Source organism: Oxyura jamaicensis, chromosome 17 (genome assembly GCF_011077185.1).
Source record: "Oxyura jamaicensis isolate SHBP4307 breed ruddy duck chromosome 17, BPBGC_Ojam_1.0, whole genome shotgun sequence".
Classification (NCBI taxonomy): domain Eukaryota; kingdom Metazoa; phylum Chordata; class Aves; order Anseriformes; family Anatidae; genus Oxyura; species Oxyura jamaicensis.
Genome location: NC_048909.1, coordinates 10,188,592 through 10,212,521, shown reverse-complemented (window position 1 = coordinate 10,212,521; position 23,930 = coordinate 10,188,592). Strand labels below are relative to the sequence as shown.

The 23,930-nt window shown below is 37.6% G+C and overlaps 1 protein-coding gene across 7 annotated transcripts in view; it reads left to right on the top strand.

Annotated features, from left to right (window-relative positions):
- The window catches only part of DENND1A (DENN domain containing 1A), a 191,094-nt gene that overhangs the window by 8,533 nt on the left and 158,631 nt on the right, over positions 1–23,930 (top strand). The gene's annotated exons all lie outside the window — the stretch shown is intronic.

Genomic DNA, 23,930 nt, shown 5'->3' with positions numbered 1-23,930 from the left:
TTGAGGAGAATGAATTGTTCCAAAGCTATAAAAATTCTAGTGTGGGAGATTGTCTGGCTTGTGGGATGGTAAAACATGCCTCTGTTTTGTTAATAATCCAAAAGTTTGTATAGCAAGGGATATTTTCCATGTAACTGTTAAGTATCAACGGCAATTAAAAGCTTTAATATATTTCATGGTTCATTTGCTTCTTGCTGAAATGGGAAATACTGACTTCTGTTACTAACTACTGACAGACAATTGTACATTCAAGTAGCTTTATTGCTTGTATAATTGTTAACAATTGTACATTAAATGTTTAGTAACTTTCCAAATGGATGAGAGCAGCATTTTAAATCATCTATAGAAGGCTCCAAGACAGTTGACTGCAGAAGAAAAAAAAAATCTATTTTGGGTTCTAGGAAAGATCTCGATAAACTAGGAGGAGTTCTTGGAGGGCCACCAAGCTGGCAAGGGAGCTGGAGCACTTGTGCTGTGAGGGGAGGTTGAGGGTGCTGGGCTTGTTCAGGAGGCTTCACGGAACCTGTACAGCAGCCTTCCAAGCCTGTAAGAAGTTCATCAGGGTGACGTGTGTTCACCGTGAGTGCAGTCAGGCATTGGAAAAGGTCACCAAGAAAGGTTGTGCAGTCTCCATCCTGGGAGGTTTGCAAGACCTGACCGGGTGACAGCCTGAGCAACCTGGTCTGGCCTCACACCTGACCCTTCTCGGAGCAGGAGGTCAAACCTAAGGCCTCTGGAGGTCACTTCCAGCCCGAATTGTCCTATGATCCTACAATTTGATTCCTAGAAATGCAAGCTCCAGGATCACTCAGGAGATGTTTTCTCTTCATGTCTTACTTGGAATACAAAACTTTGTCAAAATAAAGAAAGTTGAAAAATCAAACGTTTTGTTCCAGTCCAGGCACAACTCTGCCGAACAGCAGTGCAGTGTGTGAACTGAGGAGGGAAACGGTCACAGGATCAGCTCAGCTGTGGGCTCTTCAGCCTTTCTCGTCTGGATTGCTGAGAAATAATGAGTATCTGTTCTCAGCATTGGTAATTGTATATTTCTGCTACATGAAGTCTTTGGTATGTTGTGGAATTCCTAATTCAGTTGGATCTAAAAGCTATATTTGTACTTTTCTTTGCATATTCATAGATCTTATTTGGGTACTTACAGATTTTTCTTACTGGGTCACTTTATGTAAATGTGCTATCTGTATTTTGAGAACCATGAAGATATTTCAAGAGAAGACTTTTAGTGATCCAGTTTTCTGTCTCAGCCTTATGAATAAAATTTCCTTGGAAGCTGGGAATTCCCAGCTTCCCCTTGACTAACTGAATGTATCAGAGTGGAGTGGAGGTTTTTTTTTGTTTGTTTTGTTTTCTTTTGTTTTGTTTTGTTAAGAACAACTGACTTCCTGAAATTGAACAAAAATACAAAACTGCTTTTATTTTAACTTTCTGCTCACTCTTATTTTTTTCCTGTATAGTTCTGACAGTAGGAGTATTTCTAACTTTAGTTATTATTTGGTTTTAAGGAGCTATCTGCCTTACTAAATGCAGGTGTATTACTTCTAAAAATAAAAAAATAAAAATAAAAGGTAAGAAAAAGCAAGCAAAGAGTTTTTAGTTTTGTTACAATTATTTTAGAGATTTCACTGATAGGAGTTAACCTTTCTTCAGGAATTAAATAAAATCTTGAAAATTGAAGGTGGAGGGGAATAATAATGCAGTGCATTGCCTAGCAGATACCAGTAATATATCCTAGATGTAACTAATTGCATCAGTTTTGCCTTTCTTCTTCAATACTTAAGTATGACATAGTTTCAACTAAAACATACATCTATTCATTTCTCTCTAAAATAAGTGTTACAGCACTTGTGAACACTACATGGAAAGTTTAAGGTCTGCCATTGCTTTTGTTAGGATACTTTTCAATTTCAATATCAGTCTTTGTAGCTGAAGATGTTTGTGCTGTTTGTTTCATTGCTGATGTATCTGGTGCTTCACAAATAAAGAAAGAGAAAAGTTACTTGTTTAACTACTAGCTGGAAATGCTAAATTCTCTGGTCTTAGGGGAGAGCTACAAAGAAGTTGAATTGTTTCTGTTACAAAGTGTAACTGCTGAACTTCTAGAAATTCAGTAGCATTTTATACTCCTAACATATTTTGTGTTTACAAGTCCGGTATAATACATTGGAAAAGCACTTGTTGTTTTTGAATTTCAGCTAAAATATTTTCTCCTTTTACCAAAACTTTTAACATGCAATAGAAAGAGAACTAACAGTTCTCATTTAAATACCCACATAAAGAAAGCAAAATCATGTTAACTACTTAAGAAAGCTTTCTTTCAAATTTTCAAAGCACTTTATGATCTGACAACTGGTGCAGTTCATTCCTCAGAAATCTGTGACAAATGTAAGGATCTTGCTGGACCTGAGCCAAAGATCCCCCCTTGTTAGAGGGGGCTGTGAGGAGAACTGGAGCATAACTGTCAGACCATTGGTGTAGAAAAAGAATTTGTTAGTCTAAAGTAACCGATCAAAATCATCTCTAAGATACGAACATCTGAAAGTAAATGCTCGTGAGAGTAAGGCACTCCCCCTGCACCCCTGTCTGGGAGGACATAGCATGCTTTTGTATGGGGTTTTTGTGTTCTCGCCAAAGCAGACATTATAAAAGTACGTCAAATCTGTAGCTTTACCATGTAGTGTGCCAAAGGCCTTTCTCTCCAAGGACCTCATCTTTCATCTTTTTGTGAGTGTAGCATAAATTCTTGCTGTGTGTTCAAGGAAAAAGCTGAAATGGCTTAGTACAGTTAAAGGATTTTTCTTTCTTTCATTCTTTTTATTATTTTTTTCATTTAAAATCATGGTAAGTTGGAAGCCTGAACGTGATGGCATGGACATAGTGTAAGTGTGCTAGAGTTTAACAAATGTTCACTGGATTAGTAAAGGAAATGTAGTTTATACTACTTCTTTTATGACAGAATTTAAAAGGTCTTGCTGGAAGACTCGCCATGTGCTTCTTTCTTTTCTCGAAAACATACCACTAAGTTGAAAAGGGAGATGAATCTTAGAAGGAAACTATTAACTCTGAGGGAGTTTATCATTGTTTGAGAGAAAGGATGGAATTTGCATTTGAATTGGCTCTGAGAGTAGCATGTACTACTAATCTTGTTCCTACTAGAAGCTTGTGAGTAGTTTAAGTACTTCCTTCTTTACTTTTCATGTTCTAGCCCTGTGTTGTAATAGCTCTTCCCCCACCCGCCAGTAGATCACAAATGTTATAACTGAAACTAATCGAAGCCCTTAACTCCACAGGGAGATGTCATGATGTACTCGGACCCTAAAAGTATTCTACGGTTGTCACTGTGGTTTCCGTGACAGGACTCCTGAGGCAGAGGGAACCAGCAGGCTTCTGCCTGTGCCAAATGCACGTGCTGCTACCCCTTGCCATTCTCTGTCCTATGTTGGAACTTTCACTGCCACATCAGTACCTGCCAAAACAGATCAAGTATTGTCTTGAATGTAAACAGTGGTACTTGAGTAGAGTTATGAGTTGGTAGTTCAAAAGTCTGTAAACCCCACCTGTGCATCTGTCAGAGCAACCTTTATTTGGTGAAGTGGAAGCATTTTGTTGCTTGAAGTTTGCCTGTTATGTATTGAGAAGTAGGTAACATACAAAATATTTAAGACTAACAAAGGAAATGCAGAATTCACATTATGTTCCAGTAAAAAAGGGCTCTGTGTTGAACGTGTTCCTTAATTGGGGTATTACAAATTTTCCTGTCCTATCTGTGTGACACTGTGTTCCTACACCCAACTTCCCATTGCAGGACTGGAAAAATAACCAAATGTAAGGAGATGGCTAGCATCTAGGAATGCTAATTCTTCTAAGCTGCTTCTTTGTTTTCCTGTTTCCATTTGATTGCTTTTCTTCTGGGTACCTACAAGGTGGAAAACTTCACAAAGAACTTACTAGGACTGAAGTGTCTGGACCAAGTAAGTAGCATTGTCTGAACTGTTCTGTTCAAAGACAGTTCCCAGTTTGGATTTTACAGTATAAATTAAATATGGAACTCAGTTTGAGGAGAAAATCACTTTATGAAACATTAGAATTTGTCATACTGCAAGTCATCATACGGGTTAGGTAAAACTTTTCTTAGGTCTCTTCTTATCTGACGATACTAGATTTAATAAAGACCAAAAATGTTAGTTATGAATGTTCTTCCATTTCTCTAATTTACTTTGTGGAAAGAGATCTGTTGTTTGTCCTTTTTGCTTCATCCTTTAACTACTTCTGTCTGCAATCTTTTCTATTATTGCACAAGTATTTACCAGTCTGTGCTATATTGCTGCTGCTGGCACTGTTTAACTAGAGAGAAAAATTCAGCACAGAAAGTCTTACTCACAAGACTTTAAACTCTTTTGTTGGTTTATATTTTTTTAAAGGAGCTTGACATCTTCATCAAGTTCACAGTGGGCCTGCTTTGTTTGCTTTCTCTTGAATGCTTGATAAGATTTTTCTTCTATTGTTTTGTGCAGCGAGGACAGAACTTGCCATGGCTGAGGTGGTTTTTTTGTAAATCCACAATATGGTCATTGTCTGCTGCTGAATAATTGTGACTGCTTTTTGTACAACCAGAACTAAGGCTTTGGCTGTGAACAGATTCCTTCTTAGCGTGAAAAGAGACTAATCCATGTAAATACAGCCCCAAAATAAAGCTTTACAGAAAAAGGGAAAGGCTGCTAAGCAGGAGGGCAGAGGTCAGCAATTTAACCTTTAACCTAACAAATAAGAAGCATGAAAGTTCCTGAATTGGTTTACAAAGGCAAGCTCCTGTGATCTGTCAGTTTTTCTTTTCATGATAGAGTTGGGTGAGAAAACTGACTGACAGCTAGTGCCTTTTTAACTGCAGGTTGAAATTAACTGCTAAACTGAAACTTTTTTAGGGAGGTTTTTAGTGGTTTTAACAAATTATTTTCATTCACTAGCTGTATTTGTGGTTTTCCTTGAATTTATAGAGGTTTGAGTGGTTCTTCTTTTTAGAGAGTTCTTGAGAGACTCAATTTAGATACCAAATGCTACTGAAGCATTTGATATTTCAGCATGTGAAGCGTTTAAGAATTTGATGAAGCACTTGTTGCAATTAACTCTCTGTTAATATGTTCCTTTAAGAGTAGGGCTGTTATTCCAATAACTGCAAGCAGATTGTACTTTGAATAGAGTCAAAAAAGTTGTTGTTAGGGGTGGTGACTTAATCTAAGAGAGTAATTTTAACTTTAGTTTATGCTCAGTGACAAAAATTTCCAAGGTGGTTTGGTTTTGTTTGTCCTTATTTAATCACAACAGGTAATCTCATTAATGCTGTTAACTTTTGCTTAAATCTTAGTGCATCTAAAATCAGTTGTTAATCTCAACATAGACACTTCTGTGACTTGTAAAGAACTTTAATTAGAGTGTCATTCAGATGAAGAAATAATGACTTTAAAGAAGACTCCCTGCAGATTAAGACTAGGGATTTTTATTTTATTTATTTATTTATTTAGCTTAATGTTGGTAGCAGTGTCCTGGTAATGACTGTCCATCCAGAGTTGTACTTACGCTTCTTACGAGTGTCTTCGATAGAAATACTGGATTTTAGGAGTCATGACTGTGTTTGGTCTGTCGGCACATGGGTCAGTAATTCTGCCTAGTGAATAAGTTTAACAAGCAAGCAAAGTAAAATTGGTAAAACAAAAGAGGAACCAGGTCTATTTTCATTGCTGGTTCTTTTTGTTTTACGTAGTTCCTTGAAAGAAGAGAATGTAAACTCTAATTCAAAAAGAGGCCTAGCAGAGTGCCCTAGGCAGTTTTGGTCTGCTTCTCTGGGGTGTGATATTTTTTGGCATTAACAAAAAGAGACGGTTTTTTCTTTTGTGGTGTGTGTTGTTTTTGTCTTTCCTTTTTTTGGGGTGGCTTTTAAAATTGAAAAAGAGTTAGCAAGGTGATTTGAAGTGAAATTATTACTAAAAGGTAGGTGTGAAATGAACCCAAGACTACCGTTTTGGTTCAGCCATGGCTGTATATTAAAGAAACAAAACCCCCTAACCTTTTGTGCTACTAGAGAAAAAAATGGAACCTGCAGTCTTCTACATGAAAGACTGCTGTGTGCTGATGCCCAGTTACAGGTTAGTGTGTGGTTCACTTCCCTGTAGTAGTGGTTGTGAGTAACAGTGGTGGTAGGGTACATTTTAATGACTGTATTATATTCTGTTTATTTCTGAATGTACTCATTATCTGTGAGCAAGGTGTCTCACTGGCTCGCCACTGGATTTCTCCAAGGCAATGCCCCTGACTCCTGACCGATGAGTAGAGGGATTTGGCCCTGCTGTGGCCCAGCAGATCTGACACATCTATTGGCTCTTGGGAAGATGATTTTTGTCTTTTTTGGTTGGAAACAGTTTTACATATGCTTTCCAATAAAGCCTATTTCACAGAAGTGTGGGATAGAAACCAGGAAGTTTGACCTGCAGATTAAGGATGATAATCTTGGATGGAGGGGGTGGGAGCGAAGAGCTGGTACTGATAATCTAGGATTCAAAATGGGTTTTAATCTCGGGAGGTTTTGTTTATACTTGCAGAGGGGCTAATGTGTCTGTGTCCCATCCCATCTCATCTCCCTCATCCCAATAAATAAGTTGCTTTTTTTTTCTGAAGATTTCTGTTACTGGCTATGTGGAGAGTAATATTTCCAAATTTGATAGACAAATTAGTAAAAATAAACGGTGCCTACTGTAGATAGTTAAATAATATAAGTTTGTGTAGAAGGACCATGTAGAAAGTCATAATCTGGGTGGAAAGAACTGCAGTTAAAAGACGAGGAGTAGAAGAGTGAAGGAACTATTGCCAAAGGAATATTCGCAGTGCCACAATACGGGGTCTGTCTCAGCCTTCATCAGCTATTACAGTACACATGCCAAGAGGAGGGATGGGGGGAAAAATGGGGGTTGAAGAACTTGCTGTGACTATTTTTTTTTTTAAGCAGTATCTTTTACACACTGAATTTGTGCAAGGATTTTGTATGGTGCTGAAGGGAATTACACTTGCAACTCCCATTACATTTTACTGGGATTAACTGAATCACATCTTCACTTCCTTTGAAGGGTCCTTTATGTTGAAACTACATAGTTAGGAATATAAATGTCAGCAACATTACCTCTTCTGAATTGGTTCTTACATGCTTTTATCTCTGAAGTAAACAATTAAGTCTGCAGGTATGTCTGTGTGACCTGTAAGATACGTTAGAGGTCATTGAGGTCTTCTGTTTTATTCCAAAGACACTGAAAAGAGACGGTGTGTGGAAAAACACCTGTAAGCATGAATGTGACTTAAAATCAGATTTTGAAACCTGAAGACAAAATGTCTGGTTAGGTGTCACAGTATAGGTATACAGTAGAGTCAGGCTTCCTCACTTTATGTATTTGCAAGCCTCATATTCCACTTAATATTAAAATCACATGCTTCATATTTTTGTGAATAGGACAGTAAAGGATGGTGCAGGCAAGTCAGGAAAGATACCAGGACATGAACAGCTCAGGCAGAACTGACAGTAATTTAGGAAATCTCTTCAACAGGCAGCTGAACAGAACTGGCCTGTGGGAAAGGCCAACCCAATGACATCCCTCCCCAAAACAAACAAAAACACAACGAAAAAACCACTCAACAACAACACAAAAAACAACCAAATAAGCAAAACACAATGCTTTCCTTCGCAGTAAGTATGCGATTGTCTTCTGAAGCTGCTCTTCACTTCTAAAGTAATACCTGACTTTGTTTTGTCTGATATTTGTCTGTTGCACCTTCACTCGCCTTTATTTGAATAGTCTCTAAAGCAAGTAAAAATAGATTAATACAGAGCAGGTCATTAGCTATAGAATTATAGCCTATACCCACAAATGCATTAAAATTCATACTTGTAGTTATCATAGACTAATACATTGATCTCATCCCGACTTACATAGGGATAATATTTGTACATGGAAAAATGATATAGATACCTGTTTATTTTGCTCTCCTGTAACTAATGTCCTTATACATTGAAGATAACATTTCTCCTGTGTATTTGTTGCTTTTATGTAATGGATTAAGTGCCTTACCTTTGTTTGTAATAAATCATCTTGTTTTGTTTTTAATAGTATTATTGTTTTCATAATGGTTTCAGAAAATCTGCTCATAAACTATTCACTAAAAATGCATACCACTTCCGTGCATTATAGATTCTGTCAGTACTATGCAAGTGAGTAGCTTTTAAAGGTAATTTCTTCTGAAAGTAATTAACATATTAAAATAGGAGTGTATAGCTTTGTGTACACCTTGGCAGTATTCATAAACAAAAATAGGTTTAGTGAATAAATAGAATTATTTAACTGTTCAGTATTTTATTTAATGAAATGTAGAGGTAGAAAGTAGCAGAATCTCACAATTTGCCATCTCTCTCACATTTGCAAAATGCGTGCCTTGTTGCACTTAAAATACCAAACGTGGTACCCAGTAATGCAGCAATTGTAGCGCTTTTCATTTTGATGTATTTCTTCTTGATGGTTTGCTTTACCCTGGATACAGGATTAGGTCCTTCACTAAACCATCCTGAATCAATTCTGTACCTAGCTGGGCTAAATTCTTGGAATACAGTGGACATCACATGGACAATTGAAATTGAGTATTGACAAGGCTTTTAAAATAGTCATACATCTCAGTTTTGTTTATCTCAGAGTTTTAAAAACCTATTGACCTCATTGCAGCTTGACTATAATTACCATGTTTAAACTTCTATGCATTTTTTAGTTTAAACAGCCTTTGTGTTTTTTTTAAACCAAACGAAAATTAATGAGAAGAGACAAAGAGACATCAAAGAGGTTTTCCCTCTGATTGCGGTGTTAGAAGTTTTGCCTGAAAATAGGTTACATTTCTTCTGTTTTCAGCTGAATCCTCATTAACTTTACATTTTAATGATGTCCAGAGCAAATTATGCCATTATGGTAGATGCCTTAAAGGAAAGCTTAAAGGACACCTTTTTAATGTTTGTTTCTTTATTGGTGGCAGTATTTGTACCAGTATTATAAACAGTGTTAGAATGCTAAAAGTAATCCCAAGACATATCAGAAATATCTTCCACTTTTTGATATATATACACACACACACACATTCATATATATGCTGTAAGTGTCTTTGGTTAGTACTGAACACAAGTGGAGTATGTTAGGGGGATACCTTCGTTGTCGGAGAAGAAAAATGTAAATAGTCTTTTGGAAGAGTTTAAAATTACTTCATCTTATAATCAGTTTATAATAAAATGGAGACAGATGATGTAACAGAGCCTCTGAATTATTTTGTTTTCTTGAACCTTCAGTGGAGTAGATGATTGAAATGTTAATGAAGTGATGGTTTGTGTTTTTACAATGAGATAAAGCATTATTGGAAGATCTCTGTGGAATTTCAAATTCATTCAAATTGGGGAACAGTATTAACTCTGGTTCTGTGGCCTAACACAACTCTTCTACTAAAAATTAACATTGTGTAATTAACTTTTTAGATGAGGGAATCTTGTTATATCAAATGCAGCAACAACAATTTGTATTTGGTGCACCCTACGTAAACAAGGTTAACTGAAATTGGCAGTAGCTTGAATGGAAGTTGAGCAGTTGAGAATCCAGGTAGTTTAAGGAAATCCTATAAAACAGCAACAACTTTTTTTTTTTTTTTTTGGCTCCCCTTCTTCTCACTCTCACTGTTGCCCCACAGAAGCACGTTTCTGACTGTAGCTCAGTGAGGAGACAGACAGGCAGACCAAAAGGTCTTATGGACAGTGAGGCTGTTGTTTTCCTTGTCTTCACCCCTGGTGTCTGCATATTGTGAACAGAACCTTTTGATTTTCTTGGGCTGTGCTCTAATCAATAAACTGAATTTTTGGAATGTGAGGTTGTGGTGAGGGGAGGAGGAAGAAATAGGAACGTTCCAAAGTTCAGCTAACAGAAGATAAAACCACTTGACTCAATGAAAAGTTATTTCAGATCTGGAAGCTCGGTATTTCATGACTGTATTGCCATAATAGAAGTTCCTACTTAATCCGATTATTACTATCGGTATTGCTCTGTTTGACATACGATTTTACTAAGCTAGGGTTCTGTATGTATATATTCAGTGTTTCAGATCAGTATTTCTCAAAAAAATAAAAATAATAATAATAAAATCTTTCCAATGGAAACAATTGGCTCATCTCTAGTGCTTGTTTTTAATAAATGCAACCTCTTCGTATGTTCCAGACTTTAATTCCTGAATGACTGGCTGTCCACTGTAGCATTACCAACTGTTGGGTGTTGCTGTTCATCTGCAGGTATAGCAAAGCTGTCTTCTCTAATTGAGTGGAACTGCACTTGCATATGGTTAGCTGATAGAAGATGCCCCGAGAGCTCAAAGTGGTAGCTGTGACTCAGAATAATCCTTTTGGTCCTGAGAACTTCACTTTAAGGGTGCTACAATTTTATGATCAGCTTTTCAACTGGTGTTTGTATAGGTACTTCAAAACTTTTATTTTCTTGGCAAATGCATACATAGCTCATATGTAAATGATTTTTTCCCTTTTATTTTGGACTCAAATAAGAAAATTGTTTTTTGCTTGGTTGTATTCTTTCTTCAACCTTGATTTAGACTGGTATGTATGTCTTGATGGAGGCATTTGATATTTCCATCGTTAATCAAATAGACAAAGAACTAAAACTGAATTTAACCCTTCCATTTTTGTATGATTCTTATTTATTATTTTCTTAATAAATTTTACGTAGAAACTGTTCAGAAGTTAAGTGCCATAGTTGTGTAGGGGTTATGGGAGACCCAAAGTGTGCACCCAGGCTGATGCGTGGTCTTAGGTGGTCTTCTATTAGAACGTAGGTTTAAGTCTTTCAAATGTTCAACTCTCTGTAAGCTAGATGCTTGAAAACAGCTTTCAAAAGTGGTGGCTTAAGTTCCTAGCTTAGTTTAAATCTTTTAGCTTAGATTCCTTCTAATACAACTTTACTTGAAGATCATATCAGTAAAGATATGCTCTTTGTGGTCTCTTTTTCTCACCTTTATTTTGTAATTATCAGAGAATTCACAGTAACTTAAGCCTTAGTTGAGATGCATAATAAAAATACTGATTAATAAGCTCTAGCTGACAGGCAGATGTGTATGTTATTGTTATTTCCTTGGCATGCAGGATTTTTGTATAGAACCACATTAGCAGTAAAAACCTGATGTGTTCTTCCTGGTAACTTCTTCTGCAAGTATTTGCAGCGTGGCTATTTCCAACCAGTTATGTGGTAATGATAGTAGAAGGCTGAAACATTCCAATCATTCATGCTCCTGTCCTCCCTCTCTCATATGTGTTTCTTTGCTCAGCATTTTTGCCCTATTTCTTTGCTTTGTTGTGGTCAATGCAGTCAGTATAATAGCAAAGACATTGCCTTTTTTTCTTTAATAAAGAGTTATGTTAGAAATATACTATAACAGAGATAAGAGCTATTTATGTCCTAAGCTATTGATTTTTAATTAATGTTGCCTGGGCTCATACATGTTGGCAGAATTGCTAACAGCTTGTGGCATTTTTTAATTCACATCTTCTTTTTTGGTATTTTGACAGTGTCATTCATATCTCATGAAAAAGTACCTTGTCAGGTTAAATGTGTTAAAACACCGAGCAAAAAAAGGAGAGAATGGAACATAGGGCTGCCTAGAAACCTTGATCCATTGCCAAAGTATTTAAACAATTTAGTGTTTTGGTTTTCTAGCTCCAAGCTGCTTCTCAAATCCCTTGCTAATTAATCCAGTTAATTCTTTGTAGACTAACTGTATGCAGGGCTTTTTCTTCTGCTTGTATTGCTGAGAACCCTGTTTTGTTTGAAGCAAACCTAAGCTTGGTTATAAAGGTTGTAGTAATAAAGTGAGTACTAGTAGATGTAAATACAGTGTTTTGAGCCTTTTTAAAAGGAGTTGTGTTTGTGTGTGTAGCTTCTAATTTAATCTTTCATGTTTAAAAATCAAACATATATGCTTGTGTTAAAAAGATGGAGAGAACTTTGCCGTTAGTTTGATTGCTTTAGAAATGGGAGTAGAGCTGTTATGGAACGATGGTGGCGTGAAATACTAGTGTTGTGGCCTTGCAATTAGTGATATATATGTTTACTTTTTGTCAAGGAAAAGTGCCGTAAATATTGTTCTCTTCTGTACTCTGAAATGGATGATAGGATATAGGGCAAACAACAGAGTTTAACGGGAAGGAGAGTTTGCAGAAGTGACCTGTTGACTCTCTTCAACCAAGAGACTGGAATCCCCTGCTGGCAGCACAAAGGTGGGCGAACTCAGGTCTCAAAGCAGCAGCTAGGGAGCAAGGAGCTTGGAAGCCCAATTAGGCGTGATATGAGATAACGAGAAAAGAGACTGTACACTCCTCTTTAAGGTGTGTTTGTCTGTGATAAAAGCAGCTGGATCTATTGGACATATTGTACTGCTCTGGAGCTTTAGTTTTTAAGATTTGTTTTAAAAGCCTCCCCCTCATCTTCCTGCTTATCGGTGCATATGGCTGTGTGCAATAACACAAGCTTACCTCTAGCTACCAGCCAGGTTTCTGCCAAGCCCTGTGGGAGAAGTCTCTGTGAACATTCTTACTTCCTTCTCCATCAGCTTTCTCAGTTACTTTGAGAAGTTTCATCTGAGGACCTTTTGTCTGTAGGACACATCTTTCCCTCCTATTCTGTGCAGTACTAGGTGTTCTTGCAAGTCAGTGTTGATGTGCTGAGAGTATGTTTGTGCTGCCACCTCACCCCACCAAGTTACACTCCTCATTTCTGTAGTCATCCTCAGGAGATTTGCGTGTCAGCGCAATGGGAGTCGATGACCATCTGCACTTCACCACCTTGTAGATAAATCTGTGGAGAAGAAATGTGGAAGTGGATTCAAGATGCATTTTTAGATTTCGTTTGCAATTCACAGTGAAGGAAAAAATTGTTTTCAGCAAAGCTGCTGCTAAGGGTGGGCAGATTGGAAAGAGTTGGCAGAGTTCTTGAGAAAGTCTGAAAATGTAGCTCTGATTTTGCTGTGTAATAAAGCTGGGCAAGGAAAAGAGAAGAGAAATGAATGAAATTGTTAGATTTATATACACCTGATTTTCAGGGCTGGCTGGTAAATGAATATAATGTGATGTATGAAATGTTTGAGCGCAAAACTAGACTAGTCCACTACTTCAGAAGTATATGGGTACCAGGCAATGTGCTATCATACATCTTGGAAGTATTAAATGTCTTAACACGCTTCCAGTGCATTTCCTTTTTGCAGTTAAAAATCTTTTTGATAGACTTGCATTGTCTACTTTAATAAAAATATTTTAAATGTTTTTAGTGAGATGATAGATTTCTGGTCTGGTTGCACTAAATATCGTCAACCTCCTCTTTATGTAAAACAAATAACTCTTCAGACTGATGGTATTGCTTTAAATGTGCTAAACTTCTTTTCTTAGAGGCTGTCTTTTATTATAGCATCACACATGGCATAAAGTGAGCTTTATTAATAGTAGCTGAAAGCATTGCACATACAAAATAGGTCAGTACTGCAAGTGTAAATATACACAGTTCTCCTCCAGTTCTTGATTCTGTCTTGTTAATGAACTTTTATACCAAAAGAGAGGAGTCATTTTGGGTAGCTGAACACTCAATGATTTTCTTTCACTTTCATCTCCCGGTCATTAGCTAGATGAGGTGTAGTTTTCCAAGCCAGGTCCTCTTCCCCTGCACCCTCTCCACTAAACTTTGAATAGTGTTCAAGAAGCTCGTATCTCTCATTAACACATCTGACTCCACAGAAAGTTTTTGCAGGAGAGTGAGTTGAATGCTCTTCCTGTTTTTACAAACTTCCTCTCCTTAATGCTTTCACTGGTAGGCTTTCACAAGACTGAGTGACGCTGTGGCTGTAGTTGACGCTCACCATGATCAGTCTCTGATTTCTTGTGCTTTGTCTTTCTTTGTTTGTTTTTGACTCTCTTCCAGTTCCCCGGCCCTTAGAAATTTTCATTACCATTTTGGTAGAATGAAGACCACTAATGTGAGATAAGTTGGGACGGGAATGTTCTGCAGTTCAAGCTGAAGCAGAATAGATGAAATTAAGTACCGAAGGGTAAAAGGCTGTCTTTTATGTACGAACTTATATGCCTTAAAAAAGTAGGAATGAGTTGATGACCTGTGGTACCTAAGGGCCCTAACCGAGCACTAGGTTCAATGATTTCAGTAGTGGAAGTAAGTTCAGCGTGAAGCTGTAAGGATGAGTACATTGTTGTAGCAACCACAACCATCCTGTTATTTGTTATAAAAATGTCTCCTCAGAAATGATAAGTAGGTCTGTCTGTCCATTTCTGATAATGATATATGGATATAAATCAGACTCCGCATATGACTGATGGTGTATATTTTGCTGTATGTTCCAACAAGTGAAGTTCTCCAGTACAGAAAAACAATAGAATTAATAATGGGATTCCCAGTTTCCTGTGGCACAATTTCATCTTGGATAGAATCTGTTTGATGCCATTTGAATAACTAAAGCATCCTGGCATAAACAGAGATGCGGATACAGAAATTTTGAAGGCATCAAAACCCAAAACTATTCTGAAGAGCTTTTCTATAAGGTCTCCCATTGCTTTGCAGGGAGATTCCCAGAAGAGATGATATTTGCACAGATCAATAACACGTAATAGTGTCATTGGGAGCAGGTGGTACCCTACAGAAGTAGCACGTGATAACTTTGAAACTGGAAACGGTTCGATACCATCAATATTGAAAGTATGAAAGTAAGGTCAGAATTTTAAATGTTATAAAGTTACATAGCTTCGGGCTTAGAAATCACTATTCACTGTTGCTTGTGTAACCAAGAAGATATTCTCTGTGTAGTTTAAGCAATTATGCAATTGCTGAAGACTAGTGTTGTTTGTTTGTTTGTTTGTTTGTTTAATTTTACTTTATCATAACACTTCAAGAGCTTATGGTTGGTTAGAACACTTCTGTTCCAAGTGCTTTCTGAGTCAGTTCAGATGAAACCTGAAATGCGATGGTCTGTATGTCAATGAATATATTTATGCAGTGCTGGTATGCATTCTCCTAGTAATATTTATATCTGAATTTATTATGGTTGAATTTGAGAAAGTGATAAAAAAAAAAGTTAATAGTCTGTAAAGTGTTCTCTAATACATGGAAAATATAGGTTATTGGCAAATTAAAATAACCATAACATCGTTAAAACCAAAACCCAAGATGGTGAAAATAAAGCAGTTTGGAAAATGTTTATAAAACTCAGAAGAATTTTATAGTAAGAAAAGTCCGGAGTTATGCTGGAAAACACTGTTTGTTTTCATTAATAACTTCTTCAGGTTTTGTAATGTAGTTGACTGATGGTCATGGCCATGTTGTGGCTTTATGTGAGTTACTTGTAATATAGTATCCCTAAAAAGCAGTATTGCATTAAAATGTTATTCCTGGCTTTCTTCAAAACAACAAAGAGAATTAGAAATTAGCTGGCTGACACAGGAAAATAGAAAATGTGACATTATGTACAAGTTTCTCTCTTAAAATTAATTGAACAAGGATTGTTTTGAATGGAAGTGCTTATTAACATGCCAATGGTATGTATGAATTAAGTTGGCTATAAACTGTCACTTTATCAAACATAACTGTTTTATTTTTGCTGTAAAAAGCTAGTTTGAAGAAACTTTTTTGGGGGCTACATATGCTTGACCCTTCAGCAGAAACAGTAATCTTGGGAAAGCAGATAGGCATACATGAGCAATTGGAAATACATGTCTTGTAAATATTAAAGGGGGGTGACTGCTTCCTGTAAAAATGTCAAATTGCTAGTTGCTTTGGTCTTATCTTGCATAACTTGAGAATTTGCATTCTGGAAATAAAAGCTACACAGGCAGATTTATGCAGTCACTGCTCGTGTCGGGTATTGCTGAACTCCAGATGATGCACTAACTCGATTTCTATTTGCTGCATGTAGTTCCATGTGGAGAAGGGCTCTTTACTTTTCTTCCTTTATTGCTTCTGAGACATGAAAATATTTTAATTTATTTTTTTGTCTTTTAAATCTTAACCTGTGTAGTACTGGTACTTCCAGATTGTCACATTTAAATCATAGCATGAAATATTGGTTAACCATTTCTTACATATTTTCAGGACAAGGAGGGCTTGCCAGCTGCTGTTGAAGTGAAGAGGCTGTCACCAGGCAACTCTGCTGTCTCAGAATATAAATACAAAGAGGCAGGAGAGAAACGAATTCAGAATTCATGGCCTGAGCATATCTCCTTTAAATGTATACTGTGGTGAAAAGATTACAAGAAAAAGACATCCTGGTCAAGCAGAAATCAATTAAAAATTATTAAAAAACTTACATATACAATAACCAGCAATAGAGGCCTACTTAAATGATGTGCTCCTACTCAGCTTGTGCATTTAACCTGTTTTGTATAATTATTACAGGCAGCCTGTACACCATTTCAAAACACTTTGTATTTAATTTCAAAAGCCAGGCTTTGGGTTTCTTGAACATTGAATTAGGATGTCATCTAATTGTATTTTTTCTAAGTTTTAGCCACTGTGTAATTTGGCTAAAATTTCAGGGAAAAAGAATTAAAAGCATAACCCATTTGAAATTTGTTCCTGGAGTTTGGCTTAGATTTCAACCAACCCAGAAATGTGCTATCGCTTGGAGAACAGATGGTTGTGAAGAGAAATATCCCCTTAAGTGCATAGTAAAGCAAACTCAAAAGATTCATCAACTGGGCTGTAATGCAGACTTGAGGTATCACCAAAGTAATTAACCGTTGCATATAAAAGAACTGAAGACCTCAAAGATGTTAGAAACATGTAGCAAACAGGATTTGAAATAAGTACCTTTTGTCTTCTGTATATGATCTCCTGGTATTTTAGCTTTAGCTCTGTCTTATGCATCCCCTGTAACAGTTCTAGCTTTAGTTACATCAGTATCATCAGTATAAAAATGTATCTGGACTGAAAGTTTTCACGTTTTCTGTGTAAAGTGATAATTCTGAATTTTTAGTCCACTGAAGAGATCTTATGCCTTCTAATTTGTTCTTATCTTACAGTGTAGAAGGTTAGTAGAAGAGAAATGAATCTGCTGTTATACGACTGATTTTAGACTGATGTCTTGCTATAGGGGAGTGAGTGAACAGCTCTGTGGTGCTTAGCTGCCTGCTGGCTTAAAGCACCATGTGGACAAAGCAGAAGTTAAGGATTTAGCGTTGGGGTAATTCCCCAACTACATTTTGTATATTTCTCATTAGGGGAGCATCAGAACTGTTTCTCATCTTCCATTAAAAGCAATGGTAGGCTTTTGATTAAACTTCCATATGAGAATCCAAGACATTGAACAACAGCAGTTGAAGATGGACATGATACCTTATAAAAGGGTTTACCGACTCTGACACACGACTTTTCTGATGACCTTTTACTAGTCACTTTTTGTATCTTGACTCTGACATGTGTTTTCTTTGGTCTGTTGCTTCTTGTTCCTGTCACCCTGTGGTGCTCTGGAAGGGAAGAGCTGAACGTGTTCCTTGGGACAGGAGGGAGTTGCTTGATGCTGCAGGAGAGGCTTGAAATAAAACGTGGACTAAACCAACTCTTCAGGTTTAGGTCTTGTGGTTATGTTTGTGTTAACATTTGGATCAGACTTAACTAGGAGGTTTGTTGCTAGCTCTCTGATACTGTTTCATGGTACATTTGATTTTCAAATGGCATTGAAACAAAAGAACAGATTCTCTCAAAGTTGTTATTGTGCCAGAGGAAAGGGGAAATGTCATAACGCCATCCTTAACTCTGCCATTTTTCTGTAGTGGGAGGTCCATGTGGCACTACGTACCCCTTCAATGACAGTCAGGACAGTGCAACAGCCTGACATGACAGCAACTCCTGAGCAGGTATTTGCTAAGAGGAAGGGAATGTAGCCCCTTCCTCCTGTACAAGACAAGGAGCGTTTCTCCCACCTCTTATCCAAGGAGTGAGAGGTGTTTCTAATTTTTTTTTTTCCGGAAATCTAGTCACCTGTGTGAATATTTCCATTGCATACTGTTCTTAAGTTGTAGTTTTGAATATTGCACCTGCTGTGTGTGCTTACAGTGCACGTTGGTGTTGTGATGATTTGGGATAACTTAATTGTATGTGTTGTGATGCTGGCAGTATTTGGTTTTGTGTTTCTGTTGTTTACTTTTTTAGTATAGTTTGGAAGTCATGATTACAGAATTTTCTTTTACATCTTGGCGGTTTTAGGACTTTTACACTTTTAGAATAAGGAATACTTTAACAAGAAAAATTGAAGTCTTAAAAGCTTTACATTCAGAAAAAAATCCTTTTATAGGTATTTTCTGAGTGAATTTGTTCTGAGGCTTCTGGCCTGTATTGAGTGTAGGGATTTCCTCTCCCTCATTTTCTTCCCCCTTTCCCTCCTCCCCCTGCGCCCTCTCTGTGCTGTTATCTGCATGCCAAGCTTGCAGCGGTTTGGGGGCAAGCAGAAGTGTTTGGCTGTGCTGAATACAGGACACCAAGGAGTTTGCAGAGGTTTGGAAAGAAGTTTAAATTACTTTTTCGTTGTGCTACATAAGTACTATAATGTGTTACGGGTGTGAAATTGAAGCTGCTCTGAATGGAATTCCGTTTCATTTTAGACAAAAAAGAGTTGCAGCTGTAAAGACCTTAAATGAATGAATGCCTTAAATCACTTAGTGAGGAAAAATGAAGTAATTATCACTGTATAATAAACTTAAGTTTACTTCATCTGAATGATTTGTAGCCAGCATGGATTAAAGAAGCTGATTTTTTTTTTTTTTTCTTTCAGATGGGTCAAGATAGTATGTGTTGTTGCTTGTGTGCTTAACTGTGGGAAGTGTTTTCTGAGAGTTTTGAAGAACTTCCTTGGTTCTATAATTTCCTTATATTTCAAATGCAGACCAATTTGAGATTGGTCTTGTTTTAGAAGTATTTAATCATGCTCCTTTTAAAAGCAAAACTCTTCACTTTATGATTGATGAAAAGTTGAGAGTAAAAGAGCAGCATAGTTACACTAATATGCCATTGTAGCATATTCCCATCCTGTCATCTGGAAAATTAAATCAGGTTACAGCATGGATTAGCAGCTAGACTTTTGAGGAGGTGAAGGTAGTGTCTTAAATGCCATGAAATTGAACAATGGGATTATACAGTTCACAGCTAATTTCAGTATTCTTCCCTATTTGGCTTCTTGTTGAACACGATTCTATAGGCGGTAATAATTTTTAGAACTTGGAAACTTGGTGAACTTGCTGTGTTCTCATAGTGTGTGATCAATGCTTTGGGCTATCCATTTGATGATATTCCGTAAATGCATAGGAAAGAAGCAAAATGCTGCTGTCACAGTGCAAGAAAGTTTTATTCCTCTGTCACAGAGAAACAACATTGTCTTCTCTTCCCCCTTTTCAAAACAAAAAGTATGTTCAGTGACAGAAATTTCATGTTCTGTTCATGCGAGAAATGCTTGAGCTGCTCTGTTGGTAGTTTCCCTAAAAAAACACCTCTTCAAAGTGACAAAGGAAACGGCTTCAAAAATAAGCATGTGATCTATTTTTGTGTGTATTGGTTTTCTGGTTTTGTTATTTCTCTAACTGGATCTCCCCAGATCAGGGTATCCATGGTGGGTAGTACAAGGAGGTGGTCTTTGGCCCGGTGACGTTTTCTGGGCAGCGGTTGCTTTGTACAGAGCTGCATCCTCTGGGAAGAGGGCTTACAATGAGGTTGGTAAGAGAACCCCGTCTGACTTCCATGGAGTCACTTGTGAATCTTAGGGAAATTCGTGATACGCCATTGGTTCAGAAGCTTCTAAAGATAAGTATGAACATCAAGAATCAAATAAAGTTGCCTCTTCTTAGTACCAACAGTTTTAATTTAGAATCTGATTATGAAATACTCAGTTAAGACACGAACATGTGATCGCTGAGGAGTTTTTACTGATAGTAGTGGCGGTGATTAAAGCTGAATACTGAAATCCTGAGCTACCCTTCTGTATTCTTCCATCGGTATGCCTGTTTGCCACTGTTCAGAAGTTGGATCACTAGGCAACTTGTGCTGATTTTTTTCAGTGGAGAGCTGAGCCTTACTAAGTAATCGTCACATTTGTTTTGTAGATGTTTATGTTTCATAAAGTCAGTGTCTGTCTCACTTTATTGTGTATGTAAACACAGTTGAAAATACCTTCTGAATGAACGTTGCACTAGCAATGAAGAATGGATAAAGTGATGAAAGCTGTAATGATGTGTGACATAGTCTCTCTTTCCATTATGTAGTGTTTTCCAAATAAGGATGCTGAAAGTTTAGTAAACATTCCCAGACCGCATAAAAGCTGAAGTGATGGAGCTGATGGAATGTAAAATATAAAGTACTTGTAAAAATATGCGGACGTGCAAGCATTTGGTTGCCAGGCATAATTTAAAGGTGGTTTTCTTAACTGTAGGGTTCCAGGTTATGTCAATTTTGATGCTGTTATGAGATGTCATCAAAAGCAGGCTGTATACAAAGTATGCATCCCAGTGTCTTGATCAACAGGTACACGACGCTGAGGGCGATTCCACGAGATACTTTGTGCATCCAACTAAGTACACGTTGCTGCTATTTCCACTGAAATTAGTGGATGAGAAATAAAGTTAAATTTCATGCATTGTGGATTAAATTAAATTATTTCTAATGTACACAGTTGATTGACAAAAGACTTTTAAAATTTATATTAAAGGCAATAAAGCTTCAGAATGTCTTAGCACTATGATCCATTTGGGGGGATTTAAATGTAATTGTAGACTGAGCTTTGGATGAGAATGAATTTACCCTGAACCTCTACAAACTAACGCATGTGTGGACTCTGATCACAGTTGCATCTTTTTTAAATTAGTGTGGAAATGTTAAATATGGGGAGATGAAATAGTGCAATATATGTGAGGACATCCATTTGCCATGGGACAAGTTCAGAAGTTCTCATTTCCCTAGTCTTGAAAAAAATCCTATCTACTTCGGTTGGGTTGAGTCCCCCCAGCAAATTTCCTCCTGTCTTCTTACTGAACCTCGCAGCATGTATATCTTACTACCTAACCTTAAAAGGTTGAAATAATTTATCTTTTAGTACACATATTGAAAGACAAGTAAAAGTAGTATGGTACTAGTTAAGAACTGAAGAAGATTTATCAGCAAAGGGAAAATTATACTACAGTAAATAAGCTTATGTGAGGAAGAATTTAGAAACTCTCCCCATCTTGTGTTACTTAAATTATTTAAAGGCTCATTTTCATAACGTCTCTTACGTGTGCTTTTTGATATTTTTGTGTGGAGTGTTTTGGTTTTTCTTTCAACTTTCTCCCGTTACCCAGCTCACTGAAGGCACAATAGAAGCGAAAGATATTCCGGACATTTACTCATGATTTATGAGAAAATGCTGGGCTGGCTGACCTGTAGGCAGGGGATCTGATATTGTGCCATACCTGCCTCCCGTGGTACGCAAAGTAAGGCAGCAGAAGATAATCCACGCTGCCTTTTCTCAGGAGACGGCGGAGGCCGGCCTGGTGTGCCTGCACGTAGCCGCCTGCGCGGCGCGGAGCTGGCAGCCACCATCACCGCCGCGCCGCGAGGGGAGGCTGCGGGGTGGGCAGCAGGGAGCTGGGGCCTGGGGCCCTGCTCCCGTAGGGCCGCTGCTCCCGTGGGGCCCCTGGGTCGCAGTTATTTCTGTGGCAGGAGCACTGACAGCATTCTGTTTTGGAAGCAACAGTCTTAAGCTAATATAAAGGTGACCTGTTTTTTGGTGTGTCGTGAAGACTTTAACCCGTGGTGTAATATTTCACTAGTGTGTATTATCCCTAAAGAACAAATCATCAGAAACGCCTGATTTCTGAAGTAATGAAGGAAAATCATTTTGAAGCAGATCAATTCAATGTTTCAGTAACTTTGAAAATTGAAATACTTCCCCATTACTAGCTATTGATTTCAAGGGCTGTTAAAGAAATAGAGATTGTGATGTAGCGACTGGAAAGCCTGTTATTGTTTGTTCCACGTCATTGGTAATCATCCCAACTGCCTCGTTATTATGCACAGCGCTCTGTGGGAGACAATGGCCGGGAAGGGGCCAGTCCTGACAACTGTGCCCATGCTGTTCAGAGCGTATTCTCATCAGCTGATGTACAAAATGTGGTCCTTGTAGAGAGATGTATTTTGTCTTCGGTGTGGTAGGAACACACATGGAACAGGGAAGGGTTTTCCTGTTTATGTTATATAGCGTTTTCTATGGCCACTCCTTAGCCTTACTTCTTGAGAGCACACAAATTTGAGGTAGGAAAATAGCGTAATTTTCTGTAGGAAAAAGCATATCTAAGTAAAAATTGTGAGTGAAAGTTGATGTATATAAACCAAAATTAAACCATAAAAGCCTAAAAAAAAATAACTGGCTATGATTTTTAAGTTACTTAAATCCTGTTTTGTCTCAGTTCAGTGAGAGTGGTCTGTAAGGTAGCTTCAGAGATGGGAAAAGCACCAGCTTGTATTTATTTGCCCATGACATCTTTTTAGCTAATAGATTTTATCAGCCAGCGTTAGCATCTTGCAAAGGGGTGCACAATGCAACTCTGTCTTCTGGATGATGATCTCAATATGAGCTTTCGGGCTTTATCCGAGTGCTGTCAAATATGTTCCTGTAGGCCTTCCTGCCAGCGACGCACCTGCTCTTGCACACACACTGTTTGTGTGGTTAATCTGGCTTGTATTTTTAAAGAACGGCGAATGTGGATTGCAATTGATGGAGGAATGTGTTAACTGTAACCACTAGGGATTTATGTTGCAGTTTAATTCCTTATTTTCCTAAAAATGGGTACATGATAAAATGCTGTGTGTGACTGTGTATGCGTATACATCTGAACATATCTATTGAGTCTGGGGGCAATGGGTCAGCAGGAAATGGTGTGCAGGGGGGAAGGCCAGTGGTGTGCTCCAGGCGCATCTACCAAGTCCTTAAGAAATGTTACGTACTTCGGTACACAAAGTAAGGTGTTAATTTCTTTCAGTGATGATCATTTCCTGTGAAATTCTGAAAGATTGAGCCTCAAATAATTTATTTTAAAAATATTCAAAAATATGTATCATAGTAGATATTAGTTTCATCTTAGCACTGAGGATGTGCTTGCGTTGCTGAAATACGAAAGGTACTGTCCTGTAAGTTGTAACTTGAAACACTTGAGGCTAAGGAACTCTTGGTGTGAGTTCAGCTCTTCTCATTTATTTGATGTTTGCACACTTAGCACAATACACTTCCCTGCACGGAGATGGAAGAATTGTCAAACTAAGGCTTAAAAGGTTAACTTTTGCTTCACAGTTTGTTCTCTTAATGCAGAAAGGTTTGCTCATATGCATGTATACAATTTGTTACCTTGTGTATACTGTTGTATAATAGTAAAATGTGTAATGAAGCATCAGAATGTCTGGGAAAGTTGAGCTAGAAAGTTGTTTATTAACCTACAGTCTTGCTGTAATTCTGATTTTAAAATGAATATGCCTTAACAGAAAGTTTGCATCTGCTAGCAATTGAATTGCCAATCAACTAATTTATTACTAAAATAACCTTTGCCAATGAGAAGTCTAGGGTGGGACTATGGTGAAACAACAGTGTATGGTGCTTGTGTCATAAAAACGAGACTCTTCCCCCAAGCCTCAGTTACGGGGTGGTGTAACAATAACGGAGCAGTAGTGATTGCGTATGCAACTTGTCCCTACATAACAATCAAAATTTGTGGAAACACAGTAGAAAGAGTGAAGCATCTGGTAAGGGTATATCCAGAGTGCCACGCTGCAGGCAACCGAAACCAAGGGAGT